At 36.8% G+C, this 19,611-nt stretch overlaps 1 long non-coding RNA gene across 2 annotated transcripts; it reads right to left on the minus strand.

Annotated features, from left to right (window-relative positions):
• Nucleotides 1–9,925: 9,925 nt before the first annotated feature.
• Nucleotides 9,926–12,817, minus strand: LOC148717143 (uncharacterized). 2 transcript variants are annotated; one of them, XR_015995038.1, is made up of 4 exons: nucleotides 12,492–12,817; nucleotides 11,624–11,671; nucleotides 11,262–11,320; nucleotides 9,926–10,905 (listed from the first exon to the last, which is right to left on the minus strand). It is a non-coding gene; the product is annotated as an uncharacterized LOC148717143 (long non-coding RNA). The 2 variants fall into 2 exon arrangements; XR_015995037.1 differs by lacking the exon at nucleotides 12,492–12,817 and having other exon boundaries at nucleotides 11,624–12,218.
• Between the last annotated feature and the right edge of the window lie 6,794 nt (nucleotides 12,818–19,611).

Here is a 19,611-nt window from a genome sequence, read left to right on the forward strand (position 1 = left end):
CAGTAAAATCTTGCGGAGCGGAAAAGCGGAGCTTCACCGTCGTTCTTGCTGTTGCTGCCGATGGAGCAAAGGTGCCACCGAAAGTCATCTTCAAAGGCGTCCGTACACCGAGAGATCTGGTTGTGCCGCATCCTCTTCGTGTTTCCTTCCATAAGAAAGGGTGGATGGATGAACAGGGCATCCGAGAATGGATTCGACAGAGTTTGCCCCGTGCCGAGCGTTCCCTTTTGGTGTGGGACTCATTCCGAGCTCACTTGACCGATTCCGTGAAAGATGACCTGAAGCAGCGAAACATTGACGTCGCAGTTATCCCTGGTGGCCTAACCCCGGTTGTACAGCCCTTGGATAAGTGCCTAAACAAGCCATTTAAAGATAATGTGCGCCGAAAGTACTTGGCGTGGATGACATCTGGGCCATTTGAGTTTACCCCAGCTGGGAAGAAGAAGGCGCCAAGCAGAAATCTTGTCCTCAGGTGGATCAAGGAAGCATGGGCAGAGATACCCGAAGAGATGGTTGTCAAATCCTTCAAGACCTGCGGTATTTCCAATGCCTTGGACGGAACAGAGGACGACGTGGTCTACTCTGAGGAAACCCCAGAAGTAGATGATGAATACATAGAAGAGAACGAGTTCGACACAGACAGCGAAAACGAAACGGATGGCGAGTAAACCATTGGGTTGAAAGCCCTTGCACGTATCCGTCAAACGGCTCCTTTAGGAGCCACCAATTTCATAAAAGTGAATAACCAATATTCAGAAGTTATTTTTGTTGTGTTTTATTACTTCTGCTTCATTGCTAACTTGACTACAAGCCGGGGGGGTAAAGTTATTCAGCAACTGTATATTTTTAAAATGTAAAACCCTCGGCTATAAGCCGAACCCCGTTCTCCGTGAAAAATCTCCCAAAATTTTGGGTCGAAAACTGAAAAAATCGCTCGGCTTATAGGTGAAGAAATACGGTATTCATATTGAGCATTTCCTTAGGGGATTTAAAAGAAGTGTTTTCGGGTTAGACCTATATCTTAATAATTAAGACTGAAGATAATATAACCTTTTTAATTGCCTTAGGTATTTTATTGCATGTATAAATCCTGGTTCTTGAAGATTTGGGTTGTCAGACATCCACATTATATCTGGATATCAGTGGTGAAGTGTACAACCTTGCATCTAGGGCTGGAACAGCATTTCTTGCAACTAATCAAGGGATGAGCATAAAATTTCGAGAATATTTTGGTAAGAAGACAATATTTGCTTTCAAACAGTGAAATTTTATGTGACAAGTACACCATAATTATTCACTTTGAGCGAGGTTAAGAATATGGAATCGAGTGTACTGTTTTGCATTTTAAACCAAAGATGGCATCTGCAGCCAATATCCTATTTGTGGATTGTGGCCATATAATAGATGACAGGTTCTTAATCAACCCTTTTCCTCCCCAGTCTTGCCTCTCTCTTGTTTTATGGTGTACATTGTGTATATTTTCTAGTGTTTGATTGCCCTCGCCTTCATTAAGATTTTAATAAAGCAATTACCCTATATGAGTTACTCTTACAAACAGAGCACTGCAGATATTTCATTCACTGATTAAGGTTTGCCATGTTATGGGAGAACTGGAACATAAAACATCCTTTTTGTGGGTGTTGGTGGACCTCATGAAGTGCCCATTAATGGAAGCTAAGAACTATGAAAAATGAACGGCACAATTTGGCACTTTGTTTCAAGGAAGGGAGCATGTCTTCAAGAGCTGCATCAAAGATGATGTTAATAAGTAAGATCAAGATGCAGACACTGCTGTGATCTTAGCAAACAGGATAATGTCTTGATTGAGTCACCTATATAACAATCTTGCCATCTACCTTAGAGCCTGAGACAAGGAATTTCAGTGAGGGGTTGCATCTCATGGGACTACAGTACAAAATCCTATTTGATAGGGACTGGTTTTGATACCAAGAATAATTTATTTTCAAGTACTCCAGAGTTTTTAAACATTAATGTTGTAGGTGTTGTGACTTTTTCAAAATTAAGGTACATGTATGTAAGTTGAACCACAAAGAAGTGTATGGGCCATTTAATAGAATCCTCATGTGAAACTTACATGTAGCTGCCATTCATATCTTGTTTACATATTAAGTCTTTTGTTTACTTTCTGTTTTATAGGTGCAAATCATCAGCAATTTACTATTGCTCATGTGCAAGACCTTTTCAACAAGAAATACAGTAAGTATTTAAAAAACTGCAGAAGTTATCATTAAACAACTACGTTTTGTATGTAACTAGTGGTTTGAGTTACAAATGGAATGTACTAAAGGAATGTAAATTTTAGTTTAATGCATGTATGAGTTATTTCAGAAATAGAATTTTTCTGGTTTAGTTAAGAAACAATTAATTACAGTGATGTTTTAAATAATGATCAAGTACTGGGAAAGAACATTATCTGCACTGCCCATGGCCCTCTTTACTTTTAGTGTTGTGCAAATTTGGATTCTGGGGAGCCATTTTGTTTACCAGGGGCCATTTGCTCTGTTATTTTAGTTACACTTAGTCAACAAGGATTGTGTACTGTGTAAAAAGGGCTCAATTAAGGACCAAAACAGCTACAGTAATTACTTCCTTGAAGACATAGCTTTTGCTAGAATGTTATGAATAATTTGTTGTTTTTCTACTGACGCCAACTCAAAACCAAAATTCAATACTAATTTTTTACTTAGATATGCAAACATTTGTAAGTAGCGAGCAGAATTGTCATGAGTGAAAGTTGTCTAAAGTTCCATCATCTGCCTTAGTTGAGCTCTGAAGGAAGTCTTAGGGTAATAATTTACCGTAAGTAAATTTAAGGTATTTTTTGCAGTCACAAATTTGATTAATTAAAATTAATTAAATTAATTTGCTGAACATTTCACTGATAAATTAACTTTAAAAACCCTCCATCTGGTTCGAAATCAGGCCAGATTGCTGTATCAAAGTTAGGTCAATTTAATTCCATAGAGGTATAACCAAAATGTGACTGTTCATTCAGATCATGCCGCATTAGACCAATCAATGGAAATGAAATCATTGATCAATTTAGCTACATTACAATAAAATGTTAAATAGTATAATCTAAGTGAAGAGAATGACCCAATATTGATTCTAGAACCTAAGTGATAATAATTAGCCTAAGAGAATACACTCTTGATTGAAATGCCAAGACCAACAGTATTATGCTGGAGCCAGAAAGTATTTTTGTTAATGAAAGTCATGTAACCCTTTAAGCATACTTTTGAATGTTAACTCTATAGTTCATTTTCGAGGAATTGCTTTTTCCTTTGCTGTTATTTGCTTTTCCTTTAAATGCCTTAAAGGTTACATTGATTTTAATGTTTTGTCATGTGTAAATTTTAAGACGTCTAAATATAACATCAGAAATAGTGAGGTTACACTGGGGAAAGGCCTTTTTGGAACTGATGTTTTTAAGTTTTCTTTTTTTAATCATATTGTAGACCTGTGGAATTCTCTTCCACTACACATTAGAATGATTGAATCTTTCTCATCATTTAAGAACAGTATTAATGAATTTTATCAAAACAAATTTACTGGAAATAAGGATAGATTTTTATAATTAATTAATAATTATTGTCATGTTAATTATGCTATTTGAGCTACTATATTGTACGTAAAAATTTTTTTCCCTTCATTGAGGCAGTTTATTCTTATGAGGAATCTTTGAATTCTGTATAAACTGACCTAATTATTTAGATCTTGTAAATTTTTTATTTTTTTTAATAATCATTAATTTATCTTTAATTTGTATATTATGTTAAGACCTGTATAATTGAAATTGAGTATATTAAAAAGTTAAATTAAATTGTTACTGCGAACGTGTCACGTATAGGATTAAAACAACACATTTATCTTTAATGCTCTCCACTGAACAAGTTTCATCTCAGTATATTAAGTGTACTTCACCAGGACCCAACTTATATGGTTTCTATTCTTATGAAATGTACCCATAGTAAAGTCGCTTTGAATTTGGTGATTCGTTGCAAATTATTTCACAACTATAAAATATTGTCGGTTAATTAATACAAATCACCTTTGAGGGAAAATTTCCTTGGTTTCTTCTTATTATTTCTTTACTGATAGTTAATATCTGCTTTTTTTGAAAAAAAGTTGAATTGTACTGTATGGAATTAATTATATTCAATGTGCGAGCAGTCGTGCATTCGGAGAAAAGAGAAAGGCAAATCACTGATGGACACTAATAGCTTTGACCTTAGTTTGAGCTGAACAATCAACTCTGATTTTACAGTTACGAAGCTAACTACACTTGCTAGGGAGATTATTTATAGTAGCATTAAATATTTTTCTCTTTTTTGGATAGATTGTAAAGATTGTGTGATAACTGTCAATCATACAGTTGTTCATGACTTTTTTGATGAGGTATTTTACGTTGCACCGATTTTGAGCTTGTCGCTTGTTTTCAAAGATGGAACACTTGGCAGGTCTGAATGGGACCTCCTTTTAAAATTCAGCTGTGAAATTTTGGATGCCACGCTCAGAAATCGTATGGCGACAGCCATCATCCAACGTGTATGGTTAATAACTGCAATGTATTATGTCATAAATACGCCAGTCTGATACTGAGTCGTCGTTGCAAACACAGGACATAACTTTAGATATAGGGTGGGTGAAGAGCCAAGAAAATGACTAATAAAACAGGGTTGAGTGGGCCACCGGCTACTCCCAAATTTCATATATTTAGAAAATATAAACAGAAAAATGAGGTTGATTTCGCGAGGTTCCAGTGATTACCTGTACACCCCACACTAACAGGCCGGTTAATGACCCCAATTTTCCGAAAATTAGAAAATAGCTGAAAACGGGGTCGTTCTCGCGAAGTTTCCAGTGATTACCTATACCCCCCACCAAAACACCAGTGAATGACCCCAATTTTCAGACATCTAGAAAATAACGAAAAACAGGGTGGAGTTCAGAAGTTTCCAGTCATTATCCATACACTCCGCACTAACACACCGGTTAAGGACCCCAACTTCAGATATCTAGATACTAGGAACAAAAAATGGGGTCGATTTTGGGAGTTGCCAGTGATTACCCATACACCCCCCACCAACACTCTGGCTTAGTGACCCAATTTTCAGATATATAGAAAATAGCAACAAAAGACGGGGTCGATTTCGCGAGTTTCCTGAGTGATAAGCTATACACTCCGATTTAATGCTCCGGACCGAATTTTCAGATATTTCAGTTGAAAATAACAACATAAAACAGGGTCGATTTCGGGAGTTTCCAGTGATTACTCATACACCTCGCACTAAAACACCGGTTAATGACCTCCATTTTCAAATATCAAGAAAATAGCAACAAAAAACGGGGTTGATTTCAGGAGTTTCCAGTCATTATCCATACACTCCACACTAACACACCGGTTAAGTACCCCAACTTCAGATATCTAGAAACTAACAACAAAAAACGGGGTCGATTTCGGGAGTTGCCAGTGATTACCCATACACCCCGCACTAACAAACTGGTTTGGTGACCCCAATTTTCAGATATCTAGAAAATAGCGACAAAAAACGGGGTCGATTTTGCGAGTTTCCTGTGTGATAACCTATACATTCTGCTTTAATGCTCCAGGCCCAATTTTCAGATATTTCGGTAGAAAATAACAACAGAAAACAGGGTCGATTCGGGAGTTTCCGATGATTACCCATACACCTCGCACTAAAACACCGGTTAATGACCTCAATTTTCAGATATCTAGAAAATAACAACAGAAAACGGGGTCGATGTCGGGAGTTGCTAGTGATTACACATACACCCTGCACTAATACACTGGTTAATGACCCCAATTTTCAGATATTTACAAAATAACAACATAAAACGGGGTCGATTTCGCGGCACCTCGCCCTATCACACCGGGTAATGAGTTTGCAATGCTTAATTTTCACGTGGAGACTTCTGTTACTTACAGTTTGTATAGATTTGAAATAACAACAGAGAACGGGGTTTATCTCTCGCGTTTCTGGTCACTAGCGATACACCCCACATAACTGACATTGCTTAATAACCCCGAATTTTCAGATATGACAAAATTATGACTTTGCTAGTTTTCAGCGCTTATCTCAACAGAGAGTCTGAATGGGGGGGAGGAGGGTCCACTTGTCGGTTAATATTCAGTCACTTAGTCGGTAGTATTTTTCACCCTTTGTCGCTAGTCGGTTAAGCAGCACGACGGGTTGACAGGTCCAGTTTGTAACTTCTTGGATAATGTGGAATAAAATGTGCAAAAAGGGCCTGTTTTAAGTACTCCATTTTCAAATAATTGGAAAATGATTGGAAGTGATAACCTGTATACCCTGCGTTAGGAGATTGTTTAACACCGATTTTTAAATCTTTGGAAAACTATCGTCTGGGACTCGATTTTGTTTGTTCAACTACAGAAACTGGGTCATTAGGCCACTTGGGTAGAAAGGGACTACCCGCAGGTCATTTTAGACAGAAGGGTCACTTATCGGTATCTACCGTATTTATTCGCCTATAAGCCGATCTCGGCTATAAGCCGAGACCCTAAACTTCTTCATGTCAGCAGCTTTGCATTGAAATAAAAAATAAACAAAAAACATTCGGCTATAAGCCGAGACCTAATAATTGCAAAGTACTCCACGCGTGTCGTTAACTGAGATGAATTAACATAAACCGAAAACAAAAGGAGCTTCCCCCTCGGGAAACATGTAACCAAAAAGTAGGTTATTTACTCAGTTGTTATTGGTCGTTTAATTGAAAGTAACAACAAATCACAGATAAGTTGAATTTAATGTGTAAATAAATAGAACCATGCGTGACATAACAAAACATTCACCTGAGTTCAGAATCCTGTCTCAAACAATCGCTCTCTTTCAAAGTTATCGTAATCGATCATCATGCCGAAAGTTCGTCGTTCTTCATACAACTTAGCGTTCAAACTAAAAGTCGTTGCTGAAGCAGAGGCCGTCGAGAACAACTCCGACATCGCTAGAGATTACGGAATCAGTGAATCGATGGTGCGTCGCTGGCGAAAAGATTAAGCGAACCTGTTTTATGGTGAGCTTAAAATGTCAGCAAAGCGAAAGACGATGGGCTGCCTTTGGCCAAAGTATCCTGAATTGGATCAAACACTACTGGACTGGTTTTCAGAGCAGGGGAGTCAAGGTAGGTCTTTCGCTTCTTTAAAACAATGAAAAGCTTCGATCAACTGATATCTGTCAGATCGTGTTGCAATGTTTACAGAAACCGTGGGAATGACCGCTTCTGATTGGCCAGTTTTTCATGTCGTCAAAACAAGTCAAACAATTGATCTCTGTTATCTTATACAGGAATTGCCGTAAGCGGATTAATTCTACGGCTAAAGGCAAAGGAGTTGAGCAGTGATCCAGACTTCAAAGCCTCACTGGGTTGCTACCAGAGATGGAAAAAGCGCCATTCCATCAGCCTTCGCACTAGGACAACCCTGGCCCAGCGACTCCCACAAGATCTGGAAGAAAAGATCATCCAGTTCCATCAGTTCGTGATCGCACTTTGGCAGCGGTATGGCCATTCGCTCTCCAGGCTGTTCAATATGGATGAAACTCCTATGCGATTCGAGCTTCCGTCGAGCAGAACCAACAATGATTTACATGTACCTACCCTTCGTGATCTCGGAAATTTGTGTTTGTTGATAATCGCTCGGCTTACAGTCGAATAAACATTGAATTTCGAATCTTGTTAAGCACCCTTAAATATTTTTTGGCGAAAATACACTGCTACAAGCCGAACCCCCTTCCTTGGCGAGAATTTACCTGTTCTCAGTTTGATTTGTTGGAAAAATCGCTCGGCTTATAGGCGAACAAATACGGTAATCTACTTGGGCTATCCAGGCACGTTCAATATCTTAAAAAGTTTGAGGGTTCTCAGTGTTGATTCTGTAGAGTCCAGGCAGATAGTTTGATGTTTGGAATTACAGCTTTATTGTAATTACAGCTAGTAATACGCTACGGCTGTGAATTTATAAATTAGTATCAAACCGCAAATGGACAAAAGAATGTTACATGCATATTCGCAAATGTATATGCACTACTGATAGTAACTGTTTTTCTTGAATGTATAACATTTTTTGAATTACATTGATTTATTGAAATAGTACAAGGCTGTGATGTACTTTGCAAAATTATCCTCACTAAAAAGTAACTGAAAAATATGCAGGGCTTACTGTAGTTTGCGAAACGAAATGGAATAACTGTAGTTTGCGAAATGAAAAATCTGTAGTATGCGAAATGGAAAATCTGTAGTTTGCGAAATGAAATTCCTCGCCTAGGCTGCGAAAAAGAAAAACAAAAAAGGGACGCTCGACTAAATACCCTCGACTTCGACATAAGACCCTCGACCCATGATGGCTCAACCAAAAGTTAGACTCCCCTGACCTGTTAGAAAATGTGACGCAAGGGTCTCCTACCTATTAAATGTATGCAAAGGTGATCGCCAGGATAGTCTTCCGCCAGAATTTAATTTTGACAGGGAAATTTCATTTCGCAAACTACAGATTTTCCATTTCGCAAACTACAGATTTTACATTTCGCAAACTACAGACTTTTCATTTCGCAAACTACAGATTTTTCATTTCGCAAACTATAGATTTTCCTTTTCGTTTCGTTTCGTTTCGTTTCGCAAACCAAAGTAAGCCATCTCAAACTTCAAGTTTTGGGGATTTTTTCGCGTTTTGTTCGCACTTTCATCATTAAAATATCCTCAACCGAAGAGCCATTAAACACCATGAATATCCACATAGTTAGAAATGTTGGTGAACTTGTCATACTCCTTCATTCATCTTCAAAAAATATTACAAAAAGGTGTCGATTGTCCAGTTGAAACCTCGCAGAAACGCGTCGCAAACTCAACAAATGCCACTCGCGCATGCGCAGGCCAAATGCCTCTCTGTTCACTTTGCCGCTTTTGAGGACCAACGCTTCGGACCGCACTTCTGGTTGCAGTTCATCTCACGTTGCAGGAATACTGGGTAAGTCAACTGCTGACTCATATTATAACATCGTTTGTGCACGAGTCAAACTTCGATCGATCCAGTTAGTTCCTGCGTTTAAACCGAGCAAATTTCAAGAGCGCGGACGCGGTTGCTTTGTTCAGGTCGCATGAATTTTGAAGATCTATGGCTGTTTCCAACGAGGAATCGGAACAACTTCAGAATACCCGTCCACATCATTTACATATGTCGGGAGGCTTTGAAAAATGAGGTATAACACAGTAGACGCTATTCTTAGTCAATGAGTCAATGAAATGTAATTGATATGGCAGGGTTAACAATACATGCCTGCGTAAGAATTTTAAAATTATGCTCTATAGGTATTATAAATCATTTAAAATAGACTTTTTTCAATGCTTTTTTTAAGCTATTTACATATTCATGATCTACGACAGATGATGGTAGCTTATTCCAACAATCAATAAAAAAAAAAAAAAAAATGAAACTAGTGGCAGCGCTTGGCCAGGTAGTATTTAATTTTGATTTGATTTCATTTATCTTTGGTTTCATTTTATTTCTATTTTACATTTCATTTACTTTCACTTGCTTTTATTTTAAAAAGAAAAATAAGAAATAAATCGAAATTTAAAAAAAAATAACAAAAATAATTCCTATAAATTTGAATATGTTTAATGGCAGTTCTCGGCCACTATACACGTCTGCAACACTTATGTCTTTGTTTGTCTGAGGCATTAAATGATTGAGAATTTTTTTCTTTTGGCGTTGAAAGGCCCATCCTAGTGAGTAGTTAAGATCTCAAAAACTGATTTATAGCAATCAATTTCTTTGAGATAGAGCCATTTAGATATTGGTATGTAAAATGGCTTATTCTGTCAATAAAAACCCTCAAAAACAATTGCGTCACACACCCTGGACGTGGCCACTACTGCCAATCTAGATTTGGATTCTTATAGAACTATGTATAAGCTTTCATGAAAAGTAAGTTTGGCTCTCATATTTTGAATTTAAAAATCTGTCAAATTTTCATGTCTCATGTGGAATAGCCCTTTTTAGCTCAAAATTACTTACTCCAAAAACATGCACTCGGCAGTAATATGAAATGAACTTGTGGCTTAAATTCAAAAGGGAACAGCAGATCTGAAAAAGATTGAAGAGCAAAGCAGCAAAAATAAAACAGTTATCTTGGCGACCAGTCTTAAGGAATAACCCGTGTTGGTTCAAGTACTCAGCGTATAAAAGAGATACCTATTTTTATAAGTTGAGGATGTCTAAACATGTTGTTTGAATCAATCCTGGCAAGGTGATTAAACTAGGAAATAAAGAGGTACAATCTTCTTACTACCCACCAAACAACCTATTCATGTTTCTGAAAAGACGTATTAAAAAAAGACCTTTAAAAAACAGCTTCTCCAATAATCATCGGTTGTTCCACAGAAACTGCAATCATGGCCTTCCTATGGCTTAGATTTTCAACAGATAGTGATATAAATAAATGTGGGTATTACACTGTAGACCTCCTTTTATTGCATGTACTAAACGTTTTATTCTAGACTAAAGATTTCAAAATTAACAAGTACAGTATGAACACCTCATTTACTGAAACACACAATGTACTGACCTTATTTGACTGAATAGTGACATTTTGTGACTCAATCAATGAATCAATACTTTATTTACCCACATAGCGTCAAGGAGCTCGTAGAGCTTGTTCAAAATACATAGGTGCCTCTAAGATTAAGAATCTAAAAAACCTAATACATACTGTCAAGACCTAATAGATTAGAAATTGAAATTGGACTTTAATTGATTTTAATAAACATTGTCAGTCCAGTGACAGAATCCTTTATCACCGATGAAAAAGCGACAATATAGTGTAATGTCAGCTCCCATTCAGCCTGTGTTACAAAATAAAGAATTCTATAGCTGAGAGGGAAAAAGGGACTCACTGAAACAAAATCAAGGTACACTTGATAAACAGAAACATAAACAACATGCAGTATGATGCACGATCCTCGCAGTATTGAAGAAAATCATAAAGATGCAGATTGTATGTTGACTTGTAAATTTGTGTTGCAACATCCAAGGTCTCTTAATCTCTAAAGCTACAACTAATAGCTCCGCTGATCTTCTACAGGTAGAGAGACATTGTGCTTTCAATGCTAAAGAGGTGCAGCCCCAATGATTCCAAGGATCTCTTTAAATGATTTTTTTCAATACACAGCACAATAGTTTTTATCAGTTAGTCACTGACCTGATCAAGCAGCAGGCTAAAATCCACCTCAGTGACTGGAGGTAGTGCTGGATACACACCTGACAGAATTTTAAAATCGTTAGAAATAGGCTAACCTTTTGACGTCTGGAATGATCACCGTGAACAGTGAACACTCAGTGGGGAGTTGAGAGAGACAGTTACAGATTTGCAGATAATTATGAAGAATTCTTGTAATCCCTAAGTGTTCAGATAAGGTTTTGTAAAGTTGATAAAGTCCTCTATTGCTTTTATAAAATATTTGTCAAAAATAACTCAACAAAGATAGGGTAACATGACAACTATGTTTACATATTCTCACTACAACCCTTATCATTCATGAAAATAACAACATCTGATCTCACCTGAATTCAACTGTGCTACATCAATAAGAATTGAACTTGTCGGTGAAACTGAAGAGAAAAATAACAAGAAAGATCTAAAGAAATATTTCAGCTTTTTTAAAATTATCTTGCTCTTGATAACAAATGAGACTGTACATAGTAACAACTAATGCTCTGGGTGCTTTATTCATCATTGTCACTGTGGTTTGTATGAAGCTATCTAATCCATCTGACAGCTGGTCTTCATAACAACTTGCTTTTTATAGGATGTTTTTCCTTCATTGCTACTTTAACTTAATCGATAGTTTTTTTGGTGTGTGTTTTTATTGACCAAGACAAAGCTTAGATGCATAAAAAGACAAAAAAAAAAAAAACAAAACAAAAAACAGGCATATAGTTAGCTATCTTCACAAAGCAAGCATGCTAATTAAAAAATTTTTCATCAGTTGTAAAAGGATTTGGTAGCTAAAATAAGAATAAAAAATGACTTGTTTATTTTGAGAGCTAGGAAAGATAGCCTATTAATTGCTTGTAGCACAGGAGGAGAGATCCATAAAAATGCAGAAAAGAAAAAGGCAAAATTATCCAGCTATCTTGACCTAACAACCTTGGTCGCTTAAGTATTTAGTACATGGTAAAAGGTTTTAGCTTAAATAATCAAGGATGACTTGTTTATTATGAGAACTGGAAAGAAATTCAATGCTTAAATTGCTTTAAATCCATGCAGCATTAACTTCCTATAATAAGGTAACACTTGAAGGGTAGAAGTGAGTTTGTGTTTTTTACAAAAAGAGATTTCTTTTCTTTTCCATTCAAGATGACACTAATAAAAATGTTAGATGTAAAATGTTTGATGAAATATCAGAATTAATACAAAATGTAAACATACCTTCTCTTTGCTTTTTCAAGGCACTCTGCAGTAAGCACAGTGATCACATTGCGGAGAATAAAATGGCTATCCAATCTTGCGCTCTTCTGCTGTATACAACAGGTTCTTGTCAAGCAATACATTTTTAGAAAATCCTTATTAAGGTGTTTTACCTTATGTTATTAGTGTTAATTACCTCTGGTTAGCCTCATTTATTTTTACTGAAACAACAGACTTCAAAATGTAACATCACTTTAATTTTATTTTCAGGTTTTGTATAATAGTGGAAATACAGTTCAGCAACATACACTCTCTGAAGCATTCAGGTATGGGCCTCAGTAATGAAATGAATTGGGTTTTTTTTAATACTTTCCTTATTATAATTAATGTCTGTAAGTTCTAAGTTAATTAAACAGCACAAGTTCATTTATTGATCACTGTACTTTATTTTTTGACATCTTTATGTCTCCATCAGCCAATTCCTGAATGAAATTAGACTATGATGAGCTCACGGCCTTAGATCAGCTGTCAGCATGTGGTCTCAAGAACTTCATGTTTGATGTAGCCAAGGTTAGTGAGGTGGGAAGGGGAAGGGGATTGGTGAGCTAATCTGGACTGCACACTTGCAAATGGTTTTTATGTGCAGTATCTGACTGGGCAGATACTAAATTGTAGCATTCTCTGGAGGTTTTTTTTTTTTGGTGAGCTAATCTGGACTGCACACATGCAAATGGTTTTTATGTGCAGTATCTGACTGGGCAGATACTAAATTGTAGCATTCTCTGGAGGTTTTTTTTTTGGTGAGCTAATCTGGACTGCACACTTGCAAATGGTTTTTATGTGCAGTATCTGACTGGGCAGATACTAAATTGTAGCATTCTCTGGAGGTTTTTTTTTTTTGGTGAGCTAATCTGGACTGCACACTTGCAAATGGTTTTTATGTGCAGTATCTGACTGGGCAGATACTAAATTGTAGCATTCTCTGGAGGTTTTTTTTTTTTGGTGTGCTAATCTGGACTGCACACTTGCAAATGGTTTTTATGTGCAGTATCTGACTGGGCAGATACTAACTTGTAGCATTCTCTGGAGGTTTTTTTTTTTGGTGAGCTAATGTGGACTGCACACTTGCAAATGGTTTTTATGTGCAGTATCTGACTGGGCAGATACTAAATTGTAGCATTCTCTGGAGGTTTTTTTTTTTTGGTGAGCTAATCTGGACTGCACACTTGCAAATGGTTTTTATGTGCAGTATCTGACTGGGCAGATACTAACTTGTAGCATTCTCTGGAGGTTTTTTTTTTTAAAGACCAGCTATAAAAAACACTAGGTGCAGGCAAAGGTAAACATTTATTTTTGAACAAGACTATGGTGTTCCACTGCTTTGTTGGATTAAAATAGACTGTGCTTCAAACACCAGAAGCCTGCAAAAGTGCAGCTACTTCTGGAGAACATTTCACTTACTTCAAAGCCTATGGAGACACTTGAGACTTGTGAAGCCTTCTGAATGAGATCATGGAAAGTAACTCAGTAACCCTGAGTTTTGATGATTTACAGTTTACTAGTGGTTTTGGCTGTATTGCGTGATGTTGCAGAATACAAGATAATCTTAGTGGAAAGGCTGCATGAATTGAATCTCAATCAGTTGAATTTCCTTCACAGGCAAGAGGTCTCATGGCTGAAACTCTGGACATGCTTGCACAGAAGGGAAAGTTTCATCTTTCTTATGAAACTCAGGGCAAGTTGGCATCTAGAGGTTTCACTGATATTATCAGCAGAGGTGCGAATGGCGAGAAAGACATGATTGCAGCACTTTATTGAATAGTTCAATGAAGGGGCATTCACGAGATGATTTTGCACAGTGTTCTGTTGAGTTGACCTGTTCAGAATTCTCTTTTTAGAATTGAAAGAGGTCAAATTTTTTTGGTAAGATGCATGAATTTTTTGATAAAGATTTGTTTATTTTATAATTGTAAAAGCGTTTGACTCTTATTTTTGATACCATCATCACTGACAATGTAATATGTACAAGGTTCATCCTTAAAGTAGCAGATGCCAGCTCAGCAAATAAGAAATAAAGAAAACAAGGTGGCAGTTTAAGTGGGTTCGTTTTTATTTTGTAGTGATTTTTAATTCATACTTACCTTGTATGCGGATAACAGGTGCTTTTATACAGTGTATGGATCCTAAGGATCTCCTAAGTGAGACCTCCAAGGCAGAAGTAAGAATTTGTCATTATTTGTAACGACCAAGCTTAATCAGAAATTTAAACTGTATTAACTGTCAGTGTCAAGAAGGAATAACAACTAAAGCCAATAAATAAAAAGCTTTGAAGGTGTTTTCAAGGAACTTTCAGATAGGATTAATGATAAATATGACTACTGAACAGACTATGATTTACACTATATATCTATATATACCATGAATCAGTTGTAATGCATACTACTATCAGATGTTAGCAGTTGTGAAATACAGGTATGAATGGTTTAAGATTGTGATGGTGATGGTGGTTATTGTGGTAATTTGATAAGGGTTTACATTCATAAGGATGTTTCACTTTCATTTAATTTCAGGACTGTATCTGGAAGCTCAATCGGCTCAGTGATTTCTCTTGAAAGTACTGCCAGTTTCAGACAGGTCTGCATGAGTTATGTTTTTTTTTTCTTCGACAATATATTATTTCATTTATTGTAATTAACTTATCCACACACATCCAACAGAGAATCATTGAAATCTCCAAAGGATGAAACTTTTTTTCAGTGATTATAATGGAAGTTTTAGTGGAAGTGAATGAGAGTTGGCAGGGGGGCACGATAAACTGTTGTTAGGAACACTATAAACTAAACTGGAACAAGATAAGGAAGAGTCAAAAGATCCATTTATCTTACTTCCTGCAAACTTTTTAAAATAAATGTTGAATTGTTCCCAGGGGAGCAGGGATGGCGCAGTGGTGAGAGCACTTGCCCCCCACCACTGTGGCCTGGGTTTGATTCCCGGACTTGGCGTCACATATGGGTTGAGTTTGCTGTTGGTTCTCGTCCTTGCTCTGGGGGTTTCCTCTGGGTCCTCCTGTTTACCTCCCTCCGCAAAAACCAACATTCCAAATTCCAATTCGATTGGAACAGTGGACAAGAAGAGCCACCCAGTAGAATGTCCATTGCTAATTTATTATTTATTATTTATTATTTTTTAATTGTTCACTTTCGGTGATATAGGAGGATCATAAGCAACCTTCCCTGCATGATCTGATTGAGCTGTTTTTATGTTGTCTTTTGGTTTTAAATTATCTCAGAGATGATAAGTTGGATGCTGATGCAAGGTGTGTGTCCCATGTTATTTATCTTTTTTATTAAATTTTTTATAATTTTATATATTGAGGGCTGGGGGATGTCAAAAGTAGAAAGCTGCCGGCAGAAATGGTTAATTTACTTCCATGTTTCAGCTTGCATCTCCAGTTCCTTGAGAGAGATGGCATTTTTTCAAAAAAATTATCCTGGATTAGTTAGGAGCCATCTAACCAAGCCCAGTTTCTTCAAATAAGATGTTGCAGATGTCTTTGAAATTAGGGTTAATAAGAATAATTATGCCTGTAAAAGATTTAATAACTAATTAAAAGGATATTGTAATTGATACTTTTCTCTGTTGTCTGTGTCCAGAGTTGCAGCATTTAAGTGCATTACTGGAGGAGACCAAGCTTCTGAAAATGATCTGGGAAGGAAGAGGGTAATTTCAAGTATTAATAAAAGCTCTCAAATTGTGGTTGATAGTGAAGTACATTCTATGGTACTTTAGATGATCTTCCATTCAGACCATGTAATGATATCATTATCACTGTTTCTGTTCATAATAGGAAAGTACAATGGAGTTCCTGTTCAAGCCTGTCATTTGTCCTATGGCCAACAACACACGGCTGTTGTTAGTTCATCGGGAGATGTTTACACATGGGGAAGATCACAAAAAGGGAGGTACAATGTACAGGCCTCAATTTTTTCAGGTAGGAATTTCACTATTGCTTAAATAGTGCTCTTTACTGCGAGGATCGTACATAAATACGTTTCTACAACCGCGGTTCAAATATATGAGTTTCATATATTCATTGAGTTTGATTTATCATCTTACGGGTTTATGGTGAATTAGTTTGGTGACCTGTTCCCAGTTGGCTTGTTAGCTCAATTGGTACAGTGCTGCACTAGTATTGCAGAGGTAAGTGGTTCAAATCCCATGCAGGCCTGAATTTTTTCAGGTGTGATTTTCACTATTGCTTATTAAAATAGTGCTCTTTACTGCGAGGATCATACATAAATACGGTACAATGTGTTGCCAAAAACATCTCTGAAGAATTGAGTGTTATATTTTAGACAAAGAAAGTCTGCCAAATGTTAACTCATCACTGCCTATGTGCTTGTAGTGTCATTATTGAAAAATATTGCTGATCCTATAGCAGCTAGTATGCAGGACACATGTCATATATGTTTATCAACTTTATTGGTCTCATAAGTTATGAATATACAGAAGTAAAAGAAATTAAAAAAAAGGACCAAATAAGATTGCCGAAACAGAAACAAAATCCCATGTGAGGCGCAACCCGAAAACTAAAGAGAAAAAAAATATATATCCGATAAAAAAAACTAATGAACTATATGAACTTTGTAATGGGCCTTTCTGATCACCATAGAGTCTCTGTGGCTCCGTGCTAAAGCATCGGAGCACCGAGTCCCAAGGTCTGAGGTTGGATTTGTCATGGGGACTTAAAAATTTTTCTTTCCCCCACACTTGTGACTTAAGATGAAATGTAACATCTTTCTAAGGTTAGTGTTACGTAGTTGTAAATTCAGATATAGGTGATCACAGGATTGGACTCCCACTTTTTATAGAGAACAAGATAGATTAAACTTATGATTTCCAATTAATAATGGGATGGTACATTATGTAGGATTTTTTTAATATATCAAATGGAACTAAGATTGTTAGGCTGTGGCACAGGTTGATCAGGAATGTAGCTTCTTTGTCTGGTTGGTATTTGCTGGCCAAACCAGGTCACCTCACACAGTGCATTTTTCTATGCTCTAGAATTTACCAGTTCTGCCTTTATTGCACTGATTAATTAGATCTTGTGGAGTATAAACAAACAATTAATCTTTGAAACCTGACAAGTTCAAGTATTGTCTGTAAGATATTTTCAACCTGTTCAAGTAGGTGCTCAAATTCATGCTCCAGGGTTAAAAGTGATGATGTCACAAGGTGTAGAAAGGGTGTGGGTCCCCATGGGCGCATATGGGTGCACTGGATGTCAATAGGTTAATTAACATGTTGCTAGCTCTCAAGAAGATCAAGATAAGAGGTTTAGCTTATTCACCTCAGCAAGAGAGTTGAAATTTCAAAGTGAGTAGTATGCAGTGGGGCTGAACATTCCTAGCAGACTTATATACATACATACATACTTTATTTTTCATGTAGGTCAGTACAAGAAGGCAGCTAAAAAGCTGATGTGGACTTACAAATTTAAATATATCTACAACAATTTAAATATTAATGTTATCAAACTTAAGAATTATTTACAATGAGTAAGAAAAAAAAAAATGAAGAACTGCTTTCATTTTAAGCAGGAACCATTAACCATGATCTCTATTCTGAGTACAATGTGATACAGTTTGATTCATTGATGTGAGGGCAGCTGGCAAGAAGTATGCGTCAGTGATTAATTTGATTATTTTCCCTCACATAGGTGTATTCTTGGGCATCATCAAAGTATGGACAGGTAAGAAATACAACTTTATCAATGCAAATATTATCAGCATCCTTGCAAGATGTTCGTTTTGATTTTAACCCTTTAACTTAACCCCAAAGTCTGACTGTCAATTCTCCCCTCTAACTGCTACACATTTCCTTGTAAATTAGTTACAAGAATTTTACGTTAGATCAAGATAGCAATCTCTACATAAGTTTAAGTATCTCACTACCTGTTTACTGAGTAATAATTTATATGGATATTATAGGGACTTGAAGGATAAAAAGGCAGAGCCCTACCTGAATGCCATTTCTAAGGTAGTCGTTTTCAACTTTGATCACAACATTTTTGAATCAGATAATGCATTTAGAAATAATTTCCTGATTCACATGATAATTTTTTTTAACAATGTTGTGTTACGTATGATGTACGATCCTCGCAGTAGATAGCGGTATTTATGCAATAGCGAAAATCAGACCTGAAAAAAATCAGGCCTGTACGGGACTAGAACCACTGACCTCTGCGATACTAGTGCAGCGCTCTACCAATTCAGCTAACAAGCCAACTGGGAGCAAGCCAATAAGTTGGCTGGTAATAAACCTGTGAAAGTGATAAATGAGATAGAATAAATATATGAAGTTCATATATTTTGAACTGTGGTGTTAGATATGTATGATGCACGATCCTGGCAGTAGATAGCGTTATTTATGCAATAGCGCAAATTTTTTTCAGGTCTGATTTAAATAGCGCTATCTACTGCGAGGATCGTGCATCAGACGTATCTAATACCGCAGTTCAAAATATATGAACTTCATATATTTATTCTATCTCATTTATCACTTTCACGGGTTTATTACGAACCAACTTATCGGCCTGCTCCCAGTTGGCTTGTTAGCTCAATTGGTAGAGCGCTGCACTAGTATCGCAGAGATCAGTGGTTCGAGTCCCGTACAGGCCTGATTTTTTTCAGGTCTGATTTTCGCTATTGCATAAATAGCGCTATCTACTGCAAGGATCGTGCATCATACGTATCTAATACTGCAGTTCAAAATATATGAACTTCATATATTTATTCTATCTCAATGTTGTGTTATTTTGAGGAAAGTTTGGCCAAGGAGACACAAAGCAACAGACAAGGCCTGTCTACATTACCGAGCTATCGGACAACAAATGTATAGCAGTTATGTGTGGACATTATCACTCCATGGCTCTGTGAGCAGATCACCGGGTGTGGTCGTGGGGATGGGGAGTCCATGGACAGTTAGGAGTGGGTAGCATTAAAGATGCACTCCTCCCAACACATGTGCAAGCACTTGATCAGTATCAAGTGACCAAACTAGCTGCTGGGTATTCACACAGTGCAGTACTTACAGCTTAGGTTGGCTTTGGTTTGTTACAAAGTCAATTCAATCTGCA

This window comes from Stylophora pistillata, chromosome 14 (genome assembly GCF_964205215.1).
Source record: "Stylophora pistillata chromosome 14, jaStyPist1.2, whole genome shotgun sequence".
NCBI classification, from domain to species: Eukaryota; Metazoa; Cnidaria; class Anthozoa; order Scleractinia; family Pocilloporidae; genus Stylophora; species Stylophora pistillata.